Source organism: Balaenoptera borealis (assembly GCF_965194805.1).
Source record: "Balaenoptera borealis genome assembly, chromosome: 7".
Classification (NCBI taxonomy): domain Eukaryota; kingdom Metazoa; phylum Chordata; class Mammalia; order Artiodactyla; family Balaenopteridae; genus Balaenoptera; species Balaenoptera borealis.
The window spans coordinates 93,397,641-93,418,518 of NC_138864.1; positions in this window are offsets into that span (position 1 = coordinate 93,397,641).

Genomic DNA, 20,878 nt, shown 5'->3' on the forward strand with positions numbered 1-20,878 from the left:
GATATAATTTATGTAATCCACTGAGAATTAGAGACAGTGTATTAAAGGCTAGAGTGAGATGATCTTACAACTAGAAAAATTAAAGTGAAATTCTAAGAGCTAAATTACTAACACCTTCATATAATTGACTAAATTAGCAAATCTCTGGGTCAAGTTAGGAGAATTACACCTAGAAATATATTTAAAATAAGAGTAAATATGAAAGAAGCTAGAGCCTAATGATATTAACACATATCTGAAGATAGATTGGTTTACAGAAGAGGGAAAATTTGAAGGGGTCTGGAGAACAGGACCAAGAGTCTGTGTGTTCACTTGCACACTCTGCTCACTCTGATCAAAGCATAGGCACAGTTTTACAATTGCTTGTGTGGGAGAATGGCTGCTGACTAGCTTGAAGAATAAGAACTAATTTATCTAAAATCTTCTCTTTTGAGGTTCTTAGACCCAATTCCAATTTGTGTATGTGTGTTGGAGAGGGGTGTTCCCCACACCAACAAGCAATGCTCAGGTTACCAGGTGGGTGTTCTTTAATTCTGACTCTGTCTACTGGGAGGTAGCAACAGATTCCACAGGTTAAGGGCTCAGTCTTACAAGATCACTCCTCCTCTCATCTGAGATGCCAATCAGTCACAAGTCCAAGTTTTTACCTGTGCTTTTGACAAACTGGCTACAAATTGGAGGTTCCAACAACCTCCTTCAACTCAGGATGCCAATCATAAGCTCTGGTTATCACCTGTATGTCTGACCAACTGGCTTTAGATCAGAGGTTCCCACGACTCTCTCCTTAGGTTTGATTAATTTGCTAGAGCGACTCACAGTACTTAGGAAACCTGTTTACTCACTAGATAACTGATTTATTATAAAAGGATATAATTCAGGAACAACCAGATGGAAGTGATGAACAGGGTAAGGTACGGGAAAAGGGCTCAGAACTTCCATGCTCTCTGGGAGTTCCACTTTCCCTGAATCTCCACATGTTCACCAACCCAGAAGCTCTCCAAACCCCATCCTTTTGAGTTTTTTGAAGGCTTCATTACATAGGCATGATTGATTATATCACTGTCCATTGGACATTGAACTCCAGATCCTCTCCCCTCCCAGGAAGGTCAGGATGTACAACTGAAAGGTCCATCCCTTTAATCACCTGGTTGATTCCCTTGGCAATCAGCCCCCACCCTAGGTTACTCAAGGGCTTTCCAAAAGTCACATCAAGAACATAACAAAAGACACTTTTATTGCTTTTGTCACTTAGGAATTTCCAAGGGTTTTAGGAGCTCTATGACTTTAATGGGGATAAAGACCAGATATATATTTCTTATTATAAATCACAATATCACACGGCCCACTCAAAAGTTTCAGCCAAAATAAATACTCAGTGCCTTTGAAGAGGAAAAGGATACCTGCACACTTAGATATTGCAGGCATTCAAGATTTCATAGACTCTTGTTTCCTAGCCCTGGTCCTAAAATAGGTTTAAGCTGAGTGTGTTCTTCCTCAAGACAGCCTGGTCTGATAATGGATGGGATGTTAATCACCCCATTGAACTATTCTCTAATTTTCTGGACCACATTCTTTGTTTATTCCTGCTTCCTTGGAGAATATCTTGTAAAATTTATTTACAACTATTTGTAGTTTGGCCAAACTAAAAGTATGAATATCTAGGACACAAATTCATAATTAGCTGAACCAGTGTTTCCCCCAAGATTTTTATCCTTAACTTTGAAATGGTGAAAACACCTTCACGAAGGAGCAATGCTGTATATGGACAACTTTCTTTCCTCTTGTTTCAGAGAAAGAAGTACTTTGCTTCCCTTACAGGTTTTACCATTCTGCCTGTTTATAATCTCAATAATGATTTTTTTTTCATTAAATGTTTATGTGGCAGTATTTTATTGATATAGCGGCTATTTTGCAAGATCCTGAAAATATAAAGGTAAACAGGGTATGTCGCTTACTCTTAAGGATCTTACAGTCTAGAAGGAGATATAGACATATGTGAGATGACACATATGTCTATAATATAATAAAAGAACACAAGTGTTTAGAAAAGAAGTGTGGACAAAGACCTAGGAGATCACAGATAGTGCTATAAGAAATTAATACAAGGAAACCTCAGTTAAATAGAGTCACGGAATTCCCTGGCAGGCCAGTGGTTAGGATTCTGCGCTTCCACTGCAGGGGTCCCGGGTTCAATACCCGGTTGGGGAACTAAGATCCTGCAAGCTGCTGGGTGTGGCCAAAAAAAACAAAAACCAAAACAAACAAACAAAAAAATAGAGTCAGGCGACCAGAAGGGGGAGCTCTCATGCCCTATGACCAACAATAGTGGGAGCCCAACAGGAAGAAGACTTCTTCCTCCTTCTTGGCAAGAGTTCAGCCAATGAGAGACAGTCACAATTCAGCCAATGAAAAGACATGGAGTCTTTGTTTACTATAGGCCTCCCAAGTTCCTTTTCCCCTCTATGAAAGAATTCTCCTCCCCATTTTTTTCTGGGGACTTGCACATGGCTTGCCATGGTTGCAGATCCTAAATTACAATTCTTTTTTATTTAATAAATAGGTTTTTTCTATTTTTTTTTTTATATACAGCAGGTTCTTATTAGCCATCAATTTTATACACATCAGTGTATACATGTCAATCCCAATCGCCCAATGCATCACACCACCACCCCCACCACCCTGCGGCTTTCCCCCTTTGGTGACCATACGTTTGTTCTCTACATCTGTGTCTTAATTTCTGCCCTGCAAACTGGTTCACCTGTACCATTTTTCTAGGTTCCACAAATATGTGTTAATATACAATATTTGTTTTTCTCTTTCTGACTTACTTCACCCTGTATGAGAGTCTCTAGCTCCATCCAAGTCTCAACAAATGACCCAATTTCATTCCTTTTTATGGCTGAGTAATATTCCATTGTATATATGTACCACAACTAATTTATCCATTCATCTGTCTGTCGATGGGCATTTAGGTTGCTTCCATGACCTGGCTATTGTAAATAGTGCTGCAATGAACATTGGGGTGCATGTGTCTTTTTGAAATATGGTTTTCTCTGGGTATATGCCCAGTAGTGGGAGTGCTGGGTCCTATGGTAATTATATTTTTAGTTTTTTAAGGAACCTCCATACTGTTCTCCATAGTGGCTGTATCAATTTACGTTCCCACCAACAGTGCAAGAGGGTTCTCTTTTCTTCACTCCCTCTCCAGCGTTTGTTGTTTGTAGATTTTCTGATGAAGCCCATTCTAACTGGTGTGAGGTGATACCTCATTGTAGTTTTGACTTGCATTTCTCTAATAATTAGTGATGTTAAGCAGATTTCATGTGCTTCTTGGCCATCTGTATGTCTTCTTTGGAGAAATGTCTATTTGGGTCTTCTGCCCATTTTTGGATTGGGTTGTTTGTTCTTTTAATATTGAGCTGCATGAGCTGTTTATATATTTTGGAGATTAATCCTTTGTCCGTTGATATGTTTGCAAATATTTTCTCCCGTTCTGAGGTTGTCTTTTCGTCTTGTTTATGGTCTCCTTTGCTGTGCAAAAGCTTTTAAGTTTCATTAGATCCCATTTGTTTATTTTTGTTTTTATTTCCCTTACTCTAGGAGGTGGATCAAAAAAGATCTTGCTGTGATTTATATCAAAGAGTGTTCTTCCTATGTTTTCCTCTAAGTGTTTTATAGTGTCCGGTCTTACATTTAGGTCTCTAATCCATTTCAAGTTTATTTTTGTGTATTGTGTTAGGGAGTGTTCTAATTTCATTCTTTTACATGTAGCTGTCCAGTTTTCCCAACACCACTTATTGAAAAGGCTGTTTTTTCTCCACTGTATATTCTTGCCTCCTTTGTCATAGATTACTTGACCATAGGTGCGTGGGTTTACCTCTGGGCTTTCTATCTTGTTCCATTGATCTATGTTTCTGTTTTTGTGCCAGTACCATATTGTCTTCATTACCGTAGCTTTGTAGTATAGTCTGAAGTCAGGGAGTCTGATTCCTCCAGCTCCGTTTTTTCCCTTCAAGAGTGCTTTGGCTGTTCGGGGTCTTTGTGTCTCCATACAAATTTTAAGATTTTTTGTTCTAGTTCAGTAAAAAATGTCATTGGTAATTTGATAGGGATTGCATTGAACCTGTAGATTGCTTTAGGTAGTATAGTCATTTTCACAATATTGATTCTTCCAATCCAAGAACATGGTATAACTCTCCATCTGTTGGTATCATCTTTGATTTCTTTCATCAGTGTCTTATAGTTTTCTGCATACAGGTCTTTTGTCTCCCTAGGTAGGTTTATTCCTAGGTATTTTATTCTTTTTGTTGCAATGGTAAATGGGAGTGTTTCCTTAATTTCTCTTTCAGATGTTTCATCATTAGTGTATAGGAATGCAAGAGATTTCTGTGCATTAATTTTGTATCCTGCAACTTTACCAAATTCATTGATTAGCTCTAGTAGTTTTCTGGTGGCATCTTTAGGATTCTCTATGTATAGTACCACGTCATCTGCAAACAGTGACAGCTTTACTTCTTCTTTTCTGATTTGTATTGCTTTTATTTCTTTTTCTTCTCTGATTGCCGAGGCTAGGACTTCAAAAACTATGTTGAATAATAGCGGTGAGAGTGAAAATCCTTGTCTTATTCCTGATCTTAGAGGAAATGCTTTCAGTTTTTCACCATTGAGAATGATGTTTGCTGTGGGTTGGTCGTATATGCCTTTATTATGTTGAGGTAGGTTCTGTCTATGCCTACTTTCTGAAGAGTTTTTATCATAAATGGGTGTTGAATTTTGTCAAAAGCTTTTCCTGCATCTATTGAGATGATCATATGGTTTTTATTCTTAAGTTTGTTAATATGGCGTATCACGTTGATTGATTTGCGTATATTAAAGAATGCTTGCATCACTGGGATATATCCCACTTGATAATGGTGTATGATCCTTTTAATGTGTTGTTGGATTCTGTTTGCTAGTATTTTGTTGAGGATTTTTGCATCTCTAGTCATCAGTGATACTGGTCTGTAATTTTCTTTCTTTGTAGTGTCTTTGTCTGGTTTTAGTATCAGGGTGATGGTGGCCTCAAAGAAAGAGTTTGGGAGTGTTCCTTCCTCTGCAATATTTTGGAAGAGTTTGAGAAGGATGGGTCTTAGCTCTTCTCTAAATGTTTGATAGAATTCACCTGTGAAGCCATCTTGTCCTGGACTTTTGTTTGTTGGAAGATTTTTAATCACAGTTTCAATTTCATTACTTGTGATTGGTCTGTTCATATTATCTATTTCTTCCTGGTTCAGTCTTGGGAGGTTATGCCTTTCTAAGAATTTGTCCATTTCTTCCAGGTTGTCCATTTTATTGGCATACAGTTGCTTGTAGTAGTCTCTTAGGATGCTTTGTATTTCTGCGGTGTCTATTGTCACTTCTGCTTTTTCATTTCTAATTTTATTGATTTGAGTCCTCTCCCTCTTTTTCTTGATGAGTCTGGCTAATGGTTTATCAATTTTGTTTATCTTCTCAAAGAACCAGCTTTTAGTTTTATTGATCTTTGCTACTGTTTTCTTTGTTTCTATTTCATTTATTTCTGCTCTGATCTTTATGATTTCTTTCCTTCTGCTAACTTTGGGTTTTGTTTGTTCTTCTTTCTCTAGTTCATTTAGGTGTAAGGTTTGATTGTTTATTTGAGATTTTTCTTGTTTCTTGAGGTAGGCTTGTATAGTTATAAACTTCCCTCTTAGGACTGCTTTTGCTGCATCCCATAGGTTTTGGATCGTCGTGTTATCATTGTCATTTGTCTCTAGGTATTTTTTGTTTTCTGCTTTGATTTCTTCAGTGATCTCTTGGTTATTTAGTAACGTATTGCTTAGCCTCCATGTGTTTGTGTTTTTTACGTTTTTTTCCCTGTAATTCACTTCTAATCTCATAGCGTTGTGGTTAGAAAAGATGCTTGATATTATTTCAATATTCTTAAATTTGCTGAGGCTTGATTTGTGACCCAAGATGTGATCTATCCTGGAGAATGTTCCATGCACACTTGAGAAGAAAGTGTAATCTGCTGTTTTTGGATGGAATGTCCTATAAATATCAATTAAATCTATCTGGTCTATTGTGTCATTTAAAGCTTCTGTTTCCTTATTCATTTTCATTTTGGCTGATCTGTCCATTGATGTAAGTGAGGTGTTAAAGTCCCCCACTATGATTGTCTTACTGTTGATTTCCTCTTTTATAGCTGTTAGCAGTTGCCTTATGTATTGAGGTGCTCCTATGTTGGGTGCATATATATTTATAATTGTTATATCTTCTTCTTGGATTGATCCCCTGATCATTATGTAGTGTCCTTCCTTGTCTCTTGTAACATTCTTTATTTTAAAGTCTATTTTATCTGATATGAGTATTGCTACTCCAGATTTCTTTTGATTTCCATTTGCATGGAATATCTTTTTCCATCCCCTCACTTTCAGTCTGAATGTGTCTTTAGGTCTGAAGTGGGTCTCTTGTAGACAGCATGTAGATGGGTCTTGTTTTTGTATCCATTCAGCAAGCCTGTGTCTTTTGGTTGGAGCATTTAATCCATTCATGTTTAGGGTAATTATCGATATGTGTGTTCCTATGACCATTTTCTTAATTGTTTTGGGTATGTTTTTGTAGGTCCTTTTCTTCTCTTGTGTTTCCCACTTAGAGAAGTTCCTTTAGCATTTGTTGTAGAGCTTTGTTTGGTGGTGCTGAATTCTCTTAGCTTTTGCTTGTCTGTAAAGCTTTTGATTTCTCCATCGAATCTGAATGAGATCCTTGCTGGGTAGAGTAATCTTGGTTGTAGGTTCTTCCCTTTCATCACTTTAAGTATATCATGCCACTCCCTTCTGGCTTGTAGAGTTTCTGCTGAGAAATCAGCTGTTAACCTTATGGGAGTTCCCTTGTATGTTATTTGTCATTTTGCCCTTGCTGCTTTCAATAATTTTTCTTTGTCTTTAATTTTTGTCAATTTGATCACTATGTGTCTCGGCGTGTTTCTCCTTGGGTTTATCCTGTATGGGACTCTCTGCGCTTCCTCGACTTGGGCGGCTATTTCCTTTCCCATGCTAGGGAAGTTTTCGACTATAATCTCTTCAAATATTTTCTCTGGTCCTTTCTCTCTCTCTTCTCCTTCTGGGACTCCTATAATGTGAATGTTGTTGCATTTAATATTGTCTTAGAGGTCTCTTAGACTGTCTTCATTTCTTTTCATTCTTTTTCCTTTATTCTGTTCCACAGCACTGAATTCCACCATTCTGTCTTCCAGGTCATTTATCCGTTCTTCTGCCTCAGTTATTCTGCTATTGATTCCTTCTAGTGTAGTTTTCATTTCAGTTATTGTATTGTTCATCTCTGTTTGTTTGTTCTTTAATTCTTCTAGGTCTCTGTTAAACATTTCTTGCATCTTCTCGATCTTTGCCTTCATTCTTTTTCCAAGGTCCTGGATCATCTTCACTATCATTATTCTGAATTCTTTTTCTGGAAGGTTGCCCATGTCCGCTTCATTTAGTTGTTTTTCAGGGGTTTTATCTTGTTCCTTCATCTGGTACATAGCCCTCTGCCTTTTCATCTTGTCTATCTTTCTGTGAATGTGGTTTTTGTTCCACGGGCTGCAGGATTGTAGTTCTTCTTGCTTCTGCTGTCTGCCCTCTGGTGGATGAGGCTATCTAAGAGGCTTGTGCAAGTTTCCTGATAGGAGGGACTGGTGATGGTTAGAGCTGACTGTTGCTCTGGTGGGCAAAGCTCAGTAAAACTTTAATCCGCTTGACTGCTGATGGGTGGGGCTGGGTTCCCTCCCTGTTGGTTGTTTGGCCTGAGGCAACCCAACCCTGGAGCCTACCTGGGGTCTTTGGTGGGGCTAATGGCAGACTCTGGGAGGGCTCACGGCAAGAAGTAATTCAGAACTTCTGCTGCCAGTGTTCTTGTCCCCATGGTGAGCCACAGCCACCCCCGCCTCTGCAGGAGACCCTCCAACACTAGCAGGTAGGTGTGGTTCAGTCTCCCCTGGGGTCACTGCTCCTTCCCCTGGGTCCCGATGTGCATACTACTTTGTGTGTGCCCTCCAAGAGTGGAGTCTCTGTTTCCCACAGTCCTGTCCAAGTCCTGCAATCAAATCCCACTACCCTTCAAGGTCTGATTCTCTAGGAATTCTTCCTCTCGTTGCCGGACCCCCAGGTTGGGAAGCCTGACGTGGGGCTCAGAACCTTCACTCCAATGGGTGGACTTCTGTGGTGTAAGTGTTCTCCAGTCTGTGAGTCACCCACCCAGCAGTTATGGGATTTGATTTTGCTGTTATTGTGCCCCTCCTACCATCTCATTGTGGCTTCTCCTTTGTCTTTGGATGTGGGGTCTCTTTTTTGGTGAGTTCCAGTGTCTTCCTGTTGATGATTGTCCAGCAGCTAGTTGTGATTCTGGTTTTCTCACAAGAGAGAGTGAGAGCACGTCCTTCTACTCCGCCATCTTGGTTCCAATCCCCCTGAATTACAATTCTTTGCTGAATTCGAATAAACCCATTTTTGATGGAGAAAAAACTGGCAATCTATTTGTTTTAGGTCAGCAGTGCAATGCAATAAGTAATTCAAATCTAGTCGTTAATGATGGCTTCATATAGGACCTTTGAGTTGGCCTTGAAAAATAATACCAAATCTGTCAAATGTGAAGAAAAAACTCAAGGGTATTTCAGGCAGATGGATATAATAGCAGGCAGGAAAGGGTTAGCAAAAAGTAGGCTGAAAAGGTAATTTTTTTCCCCTATTATGACAAAGTTAGAATTTTTTTCCTGGTGAATAAAGGAAACCATCAAAATTAAAATGTTTTAACTAAAAATGGAGAAGACTATATCAAGTTTACTATTTTTAGAAACTATAATTTTACTATTAGGTGCTATCTAAATAGGAATTTAAAAAATAATTTATCTACTGAAAATACAGAGTTTATTTCCAATGACTGAAAGTGTCTGGTAAGCTAGTGTGGGATCACAGATATTTTATCTGTTTCCAAATATGGAACATTATTTGTTTTATGAAAAGTTTAATATAGTCATATCATTAAGAAATATGATGAAATTTCTGAATTTGTAGTTTGTTTTCAAGGAACACTGAATTAGGAAAATGTTGTAGTAGATTGAATCTGTGCTTTTGAGCAACTGTGAGGACAGTTTATTTAGTTGGTGTAGAGAAAGAAAGAATTTTATATATCTGTTTAAATGTATGTTATAGTTTGTTTTGATATGGAAAGGGCATGCTCTTTTAAATAACAACAAAAACAAGTAGATTTATGAGTGATCTAAAACCTCCTGTACCCATTACCAAGGGACAATGCAATATGACCCTAAGTATACAGTGCAAAGTTGGAGTTAAACCAGTCCTGGCTTCATAAAGGAAGAAGAATGGGCATGAAAAAGAAATATGTTCAGAAGAGGAAATTTTTCTGCTGATTTGAAAAATGCTGTCACATGGAAGTTATACTGGGAAATATAGGACATATTCAACCTTGGGCTCTTTCTGTCAAATCCTATAAGGCAGGAAAAGTTAGAACTCGGAGGCAAAGGGAGTTAAACCTCTGGGGAATTCACTAGCTAAGTCAAAGGTAAGCTGAGATCATAGATAACTATTAAAATGAGAAAAGGTGCAGTAAAATTTTAACTCCAACAATTGAGGAATTTTGGACTTCCAAAACTTGAGAACAAAAATACTCTGTTTAAATCTGTAGGGAATATAATTGGATTAAGATTCATAATTGTTACAAGTTAATGAAGATGCTCTCAAATTTTGCCCATTTAGGACTTCCCTGGTGGTCCAGTGGATAAAACTTCACGGTGTGGCCAAAAAAAATTTTTTTTTGCCCAAATATTTGTATTTTTTCAAACTTTGATCTAAATTATCTGATCTTTAAAAGCTATCGTTTTCATTTTATCATTTGTTCTAAATTTGTAAGTTCTAAGATGTATCATTATTTATTTTGGGCAATTTAACTATAATATGTTAAAATATTATTTCATTTTGCATATTTAGATTTTAGTGAGTTTGAACATTTTTTCTAGTCATCATCTTAGGTGAACTGTTGATTCATTCATGCCCTTTCTCGTCTGTTATTGTGATTTTTGTGTCTTTTCTTACTGATTTGATGAATATATTTGTAGGAATGTTAAAACTTTGCTATATTTACTGCTGAAATATAACATCATAATGTGAGTAAATATTTTATAGAAGTAACATAATTGAGTATAAATAAATGTTTTATTTTTATTATACAGTAATAGAAAGTCAGACTTTTTGGATCTGGAGGCCATAGCCTAACTGTTCCCATTTATTGGCTGGCTAATTACAGGAATTTCAGGTATGTATCTTAGAAATAACCCCTAGAGTTTTTTGTTTTTTTTTTTTTCAACTGAAGATCTGTAGAGTGGTAACTAAATTTAGAGCATGAAAAGTCAATCAGCTTAAAAAATATTAATGATCTCTGTGCAAAATAACCTAAAATAAGAGCATTAGACTCCCCCAGGAAAATTAAACAATTCTCTAAAATTTTTTTACACCTTTATGATAGCATGAAATAAGTTGTTATTATTATTATTATTTATAGTAAGTCCTTTGAAAATGAAACTCATTCTGCAAATGAAATTTTTGAGGATAGTGTTTAGGATCAAAGGAATGAGATAATATGCTTCACAACCCATCCCTCAACTTGCTAAAAGTTCAGGTCAAATCTTAGTATAAAAAGACCTATATAAACAATGGTACTTAATAGTGACACTGAACCAGATTTCCCCCTCTGCCTAAAAATAACACACCAGTCGTGCTTAAAGGCTGAATCACATTTTTTAGGCATCAGAGGAAATAAAGTTAGATACTGTGGAACATTTCAGAGCCCATATAAGCACACTTTTCAGTCTAACTGATAAGATCCAGTTTATCCTCTTAATAGTTCTGATGCTTCTTTATCTTTCACACTGTTGTGCAGGTAGCTTGCAGCAGATGTATTCGACAACTGTTAGGGTATACTGGGATCACGATTGCTTCTGACACCAAGTACGTGGATAGAACTTTATCAGTTCCAAATACAGGCTGACCCCTAGCCAAGAAAATTTGTAATTTTGGGGCATCCTGACTTACAATGAGGACTCAGTTACGTTGCCATCAGCTAGCTCATTTGGCTATGCCTTTGGGTGACAGAAGTGTTTGTTTTAAATGTTTGGCTGCATAGAGCTGGTAGATGAGTCTACCCTTGTTTCGACCTTTTTCTCTCTAGTGCTCTCTTTCTCAGGCAGAAGATATAACCCTTCCACCCAGCTAGAGGGGAAACTCAGAACATTCTGCAGTAACTTATACCTCTATTAATATTTTGACTTTTGCAACAGAAGTATGTGCCTCCCTTGGTTGTAGAATTTCCATTTTAAAGTTGCCAGGAGTAAATTAGGGGGTTTTGCCACCTGTGACTCTCTTTTTCTTCTCTCTCAAGCTCCATTCCGTGGTTAGAATAGTCCTTTTCCTTTTCTTAGTAAATAAGTAGTGGCGATTAATTTCCATATTCTCAAAAGTCATCATTTGTGTATTTTTTCCTACAATACGTATTTTTCTTAGACCAAGTTGTATATGTCTGTGTATTTTTGGGGACCAAGATAAACCTAAGCTTTAGGCAGCTCAGCTACTACACATAGCAGGAGGTTAGAGCAAATGAAAAATTGAAAAGAATTCAAGAGATGATGGTTGTATTGGTAATTGAGTCAGGGCAAACTACTATCATGCCAAAAAAAGCAAAAGAGGATAATTTAAGAAACCTCGATTTCCTTTCTGCCTCATGAGTAGCCGATTAAAGCTCAACTGATTTTTTTTTTTACATAACAGGGTGCTGACGAGCCTTGTTAATAATGCATCACAGAAAAACATTTACCCAATGTATAAAGAGCTGATAAAACTTGAAATATGTCTACCTGCCAAACATCAGGGTTTCAAGGTCTCTAAGCCCTTGCTTTGCAGCAAGGGGTTGTATTCATTACTTGAAAGAGTGACCTGTTAACAGCATACAGTGGTATTGGCATCTGACATACAACTTAGAGATAAAATTGAGTGAAATGGGTAACTTTTTGAAATGAATACCAGGGTAGGAAAAAAGATACTCTCTATAATTATTGAATAATGTCAATGTTTTCTGTCTAGGGGGATTTTGCTATATGTTAGTAATTGTTCCTGAAAACAGTTTATGAAATTGACCTTAAATATTTTTCATGCTTATACTCACCTCTATGAGGTATATGTGTGTGTGTGTGTGTGTGTGTGTGTGTGTGTGTGTGTGTGTGTGTGTTTAAACCAGAATCTAATTTCCATTTCCTATGGGCTTTTAAAGGCTGTCTCCATAGTGATGGCCAATGAGCGGAGAGAATTTCACAGGTTTCTTTCTCAGTACATGTGGCACAGTCATCTCTTTTTATGTCCTTCTGTTTGTTCCCTGCACACCATTACTGGCTGCCTCCATGGCAACAGCCAATGAGCTCTTGCACATACATCAATGCACCCTCTGTGTATGCTCTTCTGTATGTGCCCTCGTGTACTCAGTGGTATCATAAAGCATCTGAGAGCCATACATGTCCAGTCAGTTGGTTTTGTTTCCCTGGCAACCTCCTTTTCCATCCATACCCTCAGGATAGCACCAATTATAATTGTCTTAAGAATTGTACCTGTTGAGTTGTCCATCTGCATCTGACACACATTAATGTTCTATGACCTAGGTTTCATTGATATAAACTGTTAATATGTTTAGAGATGGAGCTTATTGGCTGCATAGTTATGGAAGAGCCCTAAGTTGTAAAATATCAAGTCTCAGTATGATAGCTGTTTAAGCCTAGCAGTAATTTTTTGTTTTCTAGTCAACGGTATGTCCTCTATTCATATTCTTCAATTCTTTTTCCTTGGCCCTTTTTATCAGTGGACACATAGCTTTGCTAAATATTTTTCACATATTTTTCCATATAAATATTCCATCAACATATCTGCCATTTTATTTATTTTAATTTAATTTAATTTTTTATACAGCAGGTTCTTATTAGTTATCTATTTATTTTATCCATATTAGTGTATATATGTCAATCCCAATCTCCCAGTTCATCCCACCCCCACCCCCACCCCCAAGCCTAGCAGTATTTTCACATGAAAGGAGACATTCTATTCATACATTTTGGCATTTCATGCTATTTCTTACTAGAATTTAAAACACTTTAGCTTCAAATTTTTATTGTTTTGCTGTTTGACTGACTTATCTCTGTGTGGTATTTTATTTTATAAGGAAACATTAAATTGCCCTCAAGAAACTTGATTGTTTTGACAATCATCTGATATATCTGCCTTGATGAGATAAATGCCTAATAAGAAGAGTTGATGGTGATCTCAAGCAATATATGGATCCACCAACTAACTGACTCATTAAAAAAATCTGGCCATGAATGCAGGTAACTGAAAGTGAATATTATTCTTTTTTTTTAGCAAGAGAGGGAAAAGAATAAAAATGAAAAACAATTTGATATAAAGTCAATTTTTGTGAAAATAAAATAATGTTATTAGTAGCATATTGAACAATTACTGCTATTCCTCACCACACATATTTGGGAAATGTATAGCTGAAAGATATGATTCTTTTGAATTGATCTAAATTATTCATGGATAAATGATTTGATGGCTGCAATAAACCAAAGATTGATTACTAAAGCTTCTTACATTGATACCTTAATTTGGACTGATGAATTTGATTTAGATCAAATGACATTAATCATAAAACTTTACAAATTAAAAATATTTGGCTCAGAATAAAGTTATGAACCACAGGATAAAATGAACCCATGCAATTATTAATTATTCTTTCAACTTATCTTAATTACTTTCTTAGAGAAAATTTTTACATGCTCTCTCTAAGCTTTATGATGAACTGTAGAAAATGCATATTTACTCATTTGGTACTCTGGGCCTTGGATCCTCATAAATATAATTCTGTTATCAATTATCTCAGAGTAAAGACCCTTTGTAAATAAGGGCAATGCTACTCATTCAAGGTATGAAAACATTTTTGAAGATTCCTTAACTTCAAGCACAGATTAAGAGAATTGCAAAAATGTGAAAGTGGAAAATTTTAATATCTAAATATTACATTTAAAATTTATTTTACATCAAAAGAGGCAAAAAATTAAAGAAAACAGAAGTGTTGATTAATAGCTCAGAAGTATAAAGATGGTATGTACATTTAAAACATCAATATGAGGGACTTCCTTGGTAGTGCAGTGGTTAAGAATCCACCTGCCAATGCAGGGGACATGGGTTTGAGCCCTGGTCCAGGAAGATCCCACATGCTGTGGTGTAACTAAGCCTGTGCTCTAGGGCTCGTGAGCCACAACTACTGAGCCTGTGTGCCACAACTACTGAATCCCGCATGCCTAGAGCCTGTGCTCCACAACAAGAGAAGCCACCACAATGAGAGGCCCACACACCGCAACGAAGTGTAGCCCCCACTCGCCACAACTAGAGAAAGCCCGCGCGCAGCAAGGAAGACCCAACGCAGCTAAAAATAAATAAATAAATAAAAATTAAAAAAAAACAACAACATCAATATGAGATTAAACTAAAGAAAAGACTACTCTGGTATTTAGATGTTTTTGTTATTTTGCTTATTTTTTTTTTTTTTTAAGGAGACACGTGGTGACTTTCCTTTTTTTTTTTTTTTTTTTTAAGAGCTCCTGACTTATTTATTTATTTATTTATTTAATTTTTTTGGCTGTGTTGGGTCTTCGTTTCTGTGTGAGGGCTTTCTCTAGTTGCGGCAAGCGGGGGCCACTCTTCATCGCGGTGCGTGGGCCTCTCACTATCGCGGCCTCTCTTGTTGTGGAGCACAGGCTCCAGATGCGCAGGCTCAGTAGTTGTGGCTCACGGGCCCAGTTGCTCCACGGCATGTGGGATCTTCCCAGACCAGGGCTCGAACCCGTGTCCCCTGCATTAGCAGGCGGATTCTCAACCACTGCGCCGCCAGGGAAGCCCCCATTTTGCTTATTTTTAACTTTTAGATTTCTTATTGAGATATTTTAACCCTAAAACCATCATTTAATTTGAATCAATTTGGAGTTTGGGAGCATAGTTTAGACTGTTTGAACTTGATCACATCCAGTGATTTTCATCACTTTGTGTTTTTTAAAAAGTTAACAACAAATATTGCAATTGCAATAATATATTTCAAACTGGTGATCAAATGACAATAGGACTCCTTGTAAGGAAATGCTCCAAAGACAACATTCTCATGAAGGATAGGAACCTGTTGAATTGGTTGTCATCCATTGCATGGAAAAGCTGATATTTGCTCTTCACTGATTGGGTCCTCAGGTCTGCATGGGGGTCCTTCTTGAATGAATGGTTGTCGTTGTCTCTCTCTAGGCAAAAGACATGGGCTGAAGATCTAGTAGACGGGGAAGATTAAAGAATCATATTCAAGAGTAAGTCCTAAGAAGCAGAAGTCCAGTGGTTCTTCCAATGACCACTCAGAAGTCAACAACCATAGATCAGGAAACCTAGTCATAAGAACATAATAAGGTTACTTAAACTTCGTGATTTTCCCATGCATTTTGGTTCTGTCATCCCCTTAAACCAGAAGCCCTATGTGTTTGCCTTTGGGGACAGCAAGAAAGTTTGAAGCTTCAGAGACTATTATAGTATTATTCCATCCAAAGTTCTTATTAAGCAATACTTGAGAATCCATGTTATTTGGAAAATTTCTGATGCTTTTTTAAAGCAACTTTGTATTCCTAACTCATAGCTCTGTTTTAGCAATTCCTCACATGCCTCCCAATTTCCTCTCTTATTTTATTTATCTACTCCTTAGTATCAAACTACCAGTGATGGAACATTTGCAGTCGTTCTTTGGTTTTCTCTGTTTGCCAAGTGTCATTTTATGTAATTGTTCAATATCAGCTTCTCTCACCCACCCTGTCTTACCTGCAGGTGTTAGGTTCTATCTCACTGTTATGTAAGACATTAAGTTGTCCGGTAAAATGAATAATTCTTCTAGTGTTAAAAATTATTCTTTGCTTATTGCAAAGTTTTTCAGCATGTATCCACATTTATTCCTATTTGTTTCCTTTAACTATGGTTGAACCTAAAATTATGCAAGACCAGAAATCTTTTAATGTTTATGTCCTTGCTATAGTTATGTAAAGAAGTGGAAAGTCATTTCCAATGCTAAAATTCACTTGGTTAACAGGGAATAAAATTTTTATTCCGTTTTTATTCAGTTTTCCCACTGATAATTTAATCTCATTGACTCATAAGTAAATTATAAATTTTGTGCTTTATTATTATTATGGAATCATTATTATTATAATAATCATTATTATTAATCATAACCATTATTAAGAAACCTTTATATTTCTCCATTTACAAGCTGAAATGCTCTCAAAAGGATCTTGAGAGTAAAGACAGCCTTTTTCTGCAGTCTCATTTCTTACCTTCCAGTGACAACTCCAAGTAAACCACAGTATGGGTTCCTAAAGTGCCACAAAAGTTAATATGATGCTTCCAATATTAATGGTCAAGTTTATTGAGGTCTTACTATATGTTAGACTATGTTCTAAGCACTTTATATGAATTTACTCAATTTATCCAACCTTGGAAAGCAGGTACTTATTATCCCAACTTTATAAATGAGGAAACTGAGGCACAGAGAGGTTAACTTGTCCACAGTCATGCAGTTAGTGAGGGGAAGAGCTGAGATTTTGAATCTGGACCATCTGGCTCTCGGTTACCCATTATTCTACAATTCCATAATCTTCACACACATTTTTCTGTTCCTCCACTAGGGGACTCTAGTTCTAATCCTCCCATCAACTGTATATGTTAAATGGACTACAAAAATTGAGATTGGGATCAGAAAGGCTACAAGGGAAACCAATGTGTCCCCAAAAGAAACTGCACAAGATCCGTTTTTTCCCAAGTCCTCTGGATTTTGTTTGCATAAAAGCCATTGCCTATGAGAATGCTTTTACTACTTTTGCTTCAGCAGAATGCTTCTGTTCTTTTAGTGCATTTATACTGAGAAGAAGAAAGGTGAAATATCTGGGAAAGCATAAGTATGAGGGAGGTTAATGTAAATTGGTGGTCAAAAATTGTTTAATGATTTTTAAAATCTATTTTATTTATTTATTTATTTTTATTTTTTTTAACATTTTTATTGGAGTATAATTGCTTTACAATGGTGGGTTAGTTTCTGCTTTATAACAAAGTGAATCAGCTACACATATACCTATATCCCCATATCCCTTCCCTCTTGCGTCTCCCTCCCACCGTCCCTAACCCACCCCTCTAGGTGGTCACAAAGCACCAAGCTGATCTCCCTGTGCTATGCGGCTGCTTCCCACTAGCTATCTATTTTACATTTGGTAGTGTATATATGTCCATGCCACTCTCTCACTTCATCCCAGCTTACCCTTCCCCCTCCCCCTGTCCTCAAGTCCCATATTTATATAGGCCCCATGGCCTATATATAATACGTAACTATTTCTAGCTAATCCTAGGATACCTGGCCTTGAATTGAGTGCTCCAAACAGTTTGTGTGTTATCTCACTTATCTTCCCAGTCCTCCTTAAAAGTATTAGGCATCCTCAATTAAGAGATGACACTGGGAAACTAAGAAAACACCTCTAGTGAATGTCACTCTTTCATTTAGCTCACTTTATCAACCACTTTTGATGGTGTGTGTAGTGAGTTCTCTATCCCTGGCTGTCCTGCTTGGATTTCATGACCACAGTTTTAAAAGGCACAGCCATCTCTATTCCTGGCTGATTTGCTTTGTCCTTGGGATGCACAGAAGGCTCATCTCAGAATCCCTGAGTCTTGTTTCAGGTCTGTGTTCCAAAGAGCTCTAAAACCTACAAGGGAGTGTAATATGAGTCTTTGCCAGAGTCAATATGACTCAGGCCAGGATGGAGAATAAGGACGGCACTTATTCCTTTCACGAGGACTCCATCCTCATGACCTAATTACCTCCCAAATGTCCCACTGCCAAATACCATCACACTGGGGATTAGGTTTCAACATATGAATTTGGGGCGGGGGGGAGCATAAACGTCCAGTCCATAGAAATATCATTGACAAAATATACTTCTGTCTGGCAGTGTTCAATGAGCTATTTCTCAAACCTTTTCCTGGGCAATGGACAAACGACTGTGTGTTTAGTCTGTGGGAGGTGATGGTGAGTCTTTGCGGTAGAGGGATGGAGGAAGGAGCTTCAGCTGAAGTTTATTTAGGCCACTGTCTGTAACTCACACGTGGTACTCATACTTGCTTTAGTATTTGAAGTAAAAGGAAGGAGAGGAAAGAAGAGAAGGTAAAGGAAACAGAAAGAGTCTATTTTTTTTCATTGGGTGCTTTTTTCTGCAGTCCACAGTTTATCTGGTATCCTCTACCTTCCTTTATGACCCATCTTTTTTTATGACTTTCCAGGGCCCTTTTGTAGTTCCTAGGCTTACATGCTTTCATTTGTACCAAGTCCTCTTCAGTTCAACATCCAGGTCTCCCACTGGTAATTACGCTCTCTCATATGCTTTTTCTCTCATCAGCAAGTCTAATTTCAGCTGGCTGTTACGAGGACATGTGATTAAACTAACATTTACTAATGTGTGAAGAGTGGAGAGCCATTTACCCTTTCAAGAAGAATTTGTATTTTAAAGAAAGATGTAAACCAGAGGATTATCTTTTTGGTAGAATTCTATAGTACCATTCTATGGTGTAATAACTGAAGTGTAAAAAACCCAAACAAACCAGGAAATATTTTGGGCATGCAGGACAATATTCAAGCAAGAAGTTCCATTTGGGAAACTGGATTCAGGGTGTGTTCACTGTTTTCACAACTTCTTCCCTTACTCACTCTTCTGAATGTAAGGACTGTCTAAAAAAATTCTGCCTACCTGTACTTCTCCTTTTCTACATCTTATGATAGCTCACCTGGCAATAGTTGTGGGACTTTTCTGTGGGGCTGTTGATATGTCCAAATAGAGGGAGAAAAAGTAGAGATACAGTTCAGGGAATGGAATTTGTGGATCATCAGTAAGTGCTGTTCCTCTTAAGTCAGATATTGCTTCAATTGAGAAGCAACATTATTTGACATCTGGTCAGAAGTTTCAGTAATGAATTTTTTAAATTATAAAAGTAACATATGATCATTTTAACCAATCTAAACAAAAAATTTTAAACAGAAAATACATGATTTAAAAGTGATAATTCTCCTCTTTCCCCAGCTCTACTTCCATCCTGCAGAGGCAACCACTGTTAGCAATTTGGGGTATATCTTTCCACACTTTTATCCATGCTCAGCTAATTTTGGCTCTGCATAATCCTGACATTTAGCTTTTCTAGCATTCTCATGGGCTATCTTGTACCAAAAGCTAGGTCAGATTTACATCTGGGCTATGACACATAATATTTAATAAAGGAAACAGTGCTGTAAAAGTGAACGTTTTCCATAACATTAGGGAGTCAGCAGTGAACATTTAGTCCTTTGTACCCATATGATAGTTTATTATCGTCTACAAAATCGTTGCTTGCAAACGTGGCTATGCCTAAGCTACTAGTAAGTTCCTGTTTTGTTCTTATGTCATTTTAAGCTTGAAGTCTTTCTTCATGTCTCTTTTCTTTGCATTCTGATTATTTGGCGATACATTTGAAATGGGGAAGTGCATACTGGTTGGAGCACAAAACAAAAGACCCTCAGATTCAGAAAGTTTTCTGTTCTTCTCCCTATATTGATCAATGATTAATTTACACTTCTGTTTCTTCATCTATAAATGAGCATACATTTTTGGACAGGTTTGCTATTTGGAATACATTTTAAAATAATTCCTTACGTCTTAAATCTATGATTATCTTCCATGTTCTTTTCTCCAGATGGAATAACTTAAGTAATTTTCATGCCAGTTTACTGTCATCTCCAGTAATTGTTAACTTGTTTCAAATGCATCTAGATAAAAACAATTTTTTTAAGGTGGGATTTGTTTGAGAACAGAGGTCAGTTTTTGTTTTCTTATTTACATTTTTGAGGTGCTCTCTCTTTAAAAAAACGAATTCACTTGAATTGTGTTGATTGTGCAACTGTTCTGCACTTCAGATACTATTTTAAAAACATAGGGCTTGCAGAAACTAATGAAAATCAGTTATAGGAGAAGAATAGTTAATGGTGATATTGGAAAGAAACTGTAAGCTCTGGGAGTGTTAGCATACTTTACACTGGATGTGAGTCAGCCATGAAATGCTGTTATCAAAAAAGAGAATGCATAAATGAGGCATCTATGCAAATTTGGCAACAATATGTTGAATTTATTATTTTATTATAAAGGATTAAGTAAGCAGTATAATATAAAAATGGAGAAATTAAAGTCTGTTCAATTGTTTATTTTAAACCAGAGGTAAAGGAACTCTGCAGAAGAACCACGCCTATTTGGAGACAATGGTAACATTGAACAGGAAAACAGTTTTTATCACGAATCTTAACTACTTGTGTAAAATATTTACTGTATTCTATGTTAGGATCCAGGCCTTAAAAGCAGTGCACTATTTATTGCTTTCTTTTTTATACACTGGAGGTGGGAAATGTTATGTTCTTATCTCTGAGAAGATGCCTCTATCAAGTTCTCCCTGCTTTGGAATTAGCATTACTCTTTTCCACATACTAGAGTTAGGCTAGCTTCCGTCTTGATTACCAGTGTGGTAGTGAGTTCCTTTCTTCTTTCTGTGTCTTTATTTCGCATTTTGGTGAGCAGTGGGCAAAGGCTGTGTGTAGGGTTGCTGAGGAAATGCTTGAAGTACGAGCCAAGAGAACGAGACTCAGTTCGGTTCCATAGCAAAAGAAAGCTTGATTCTTTGATGAAAGAAGG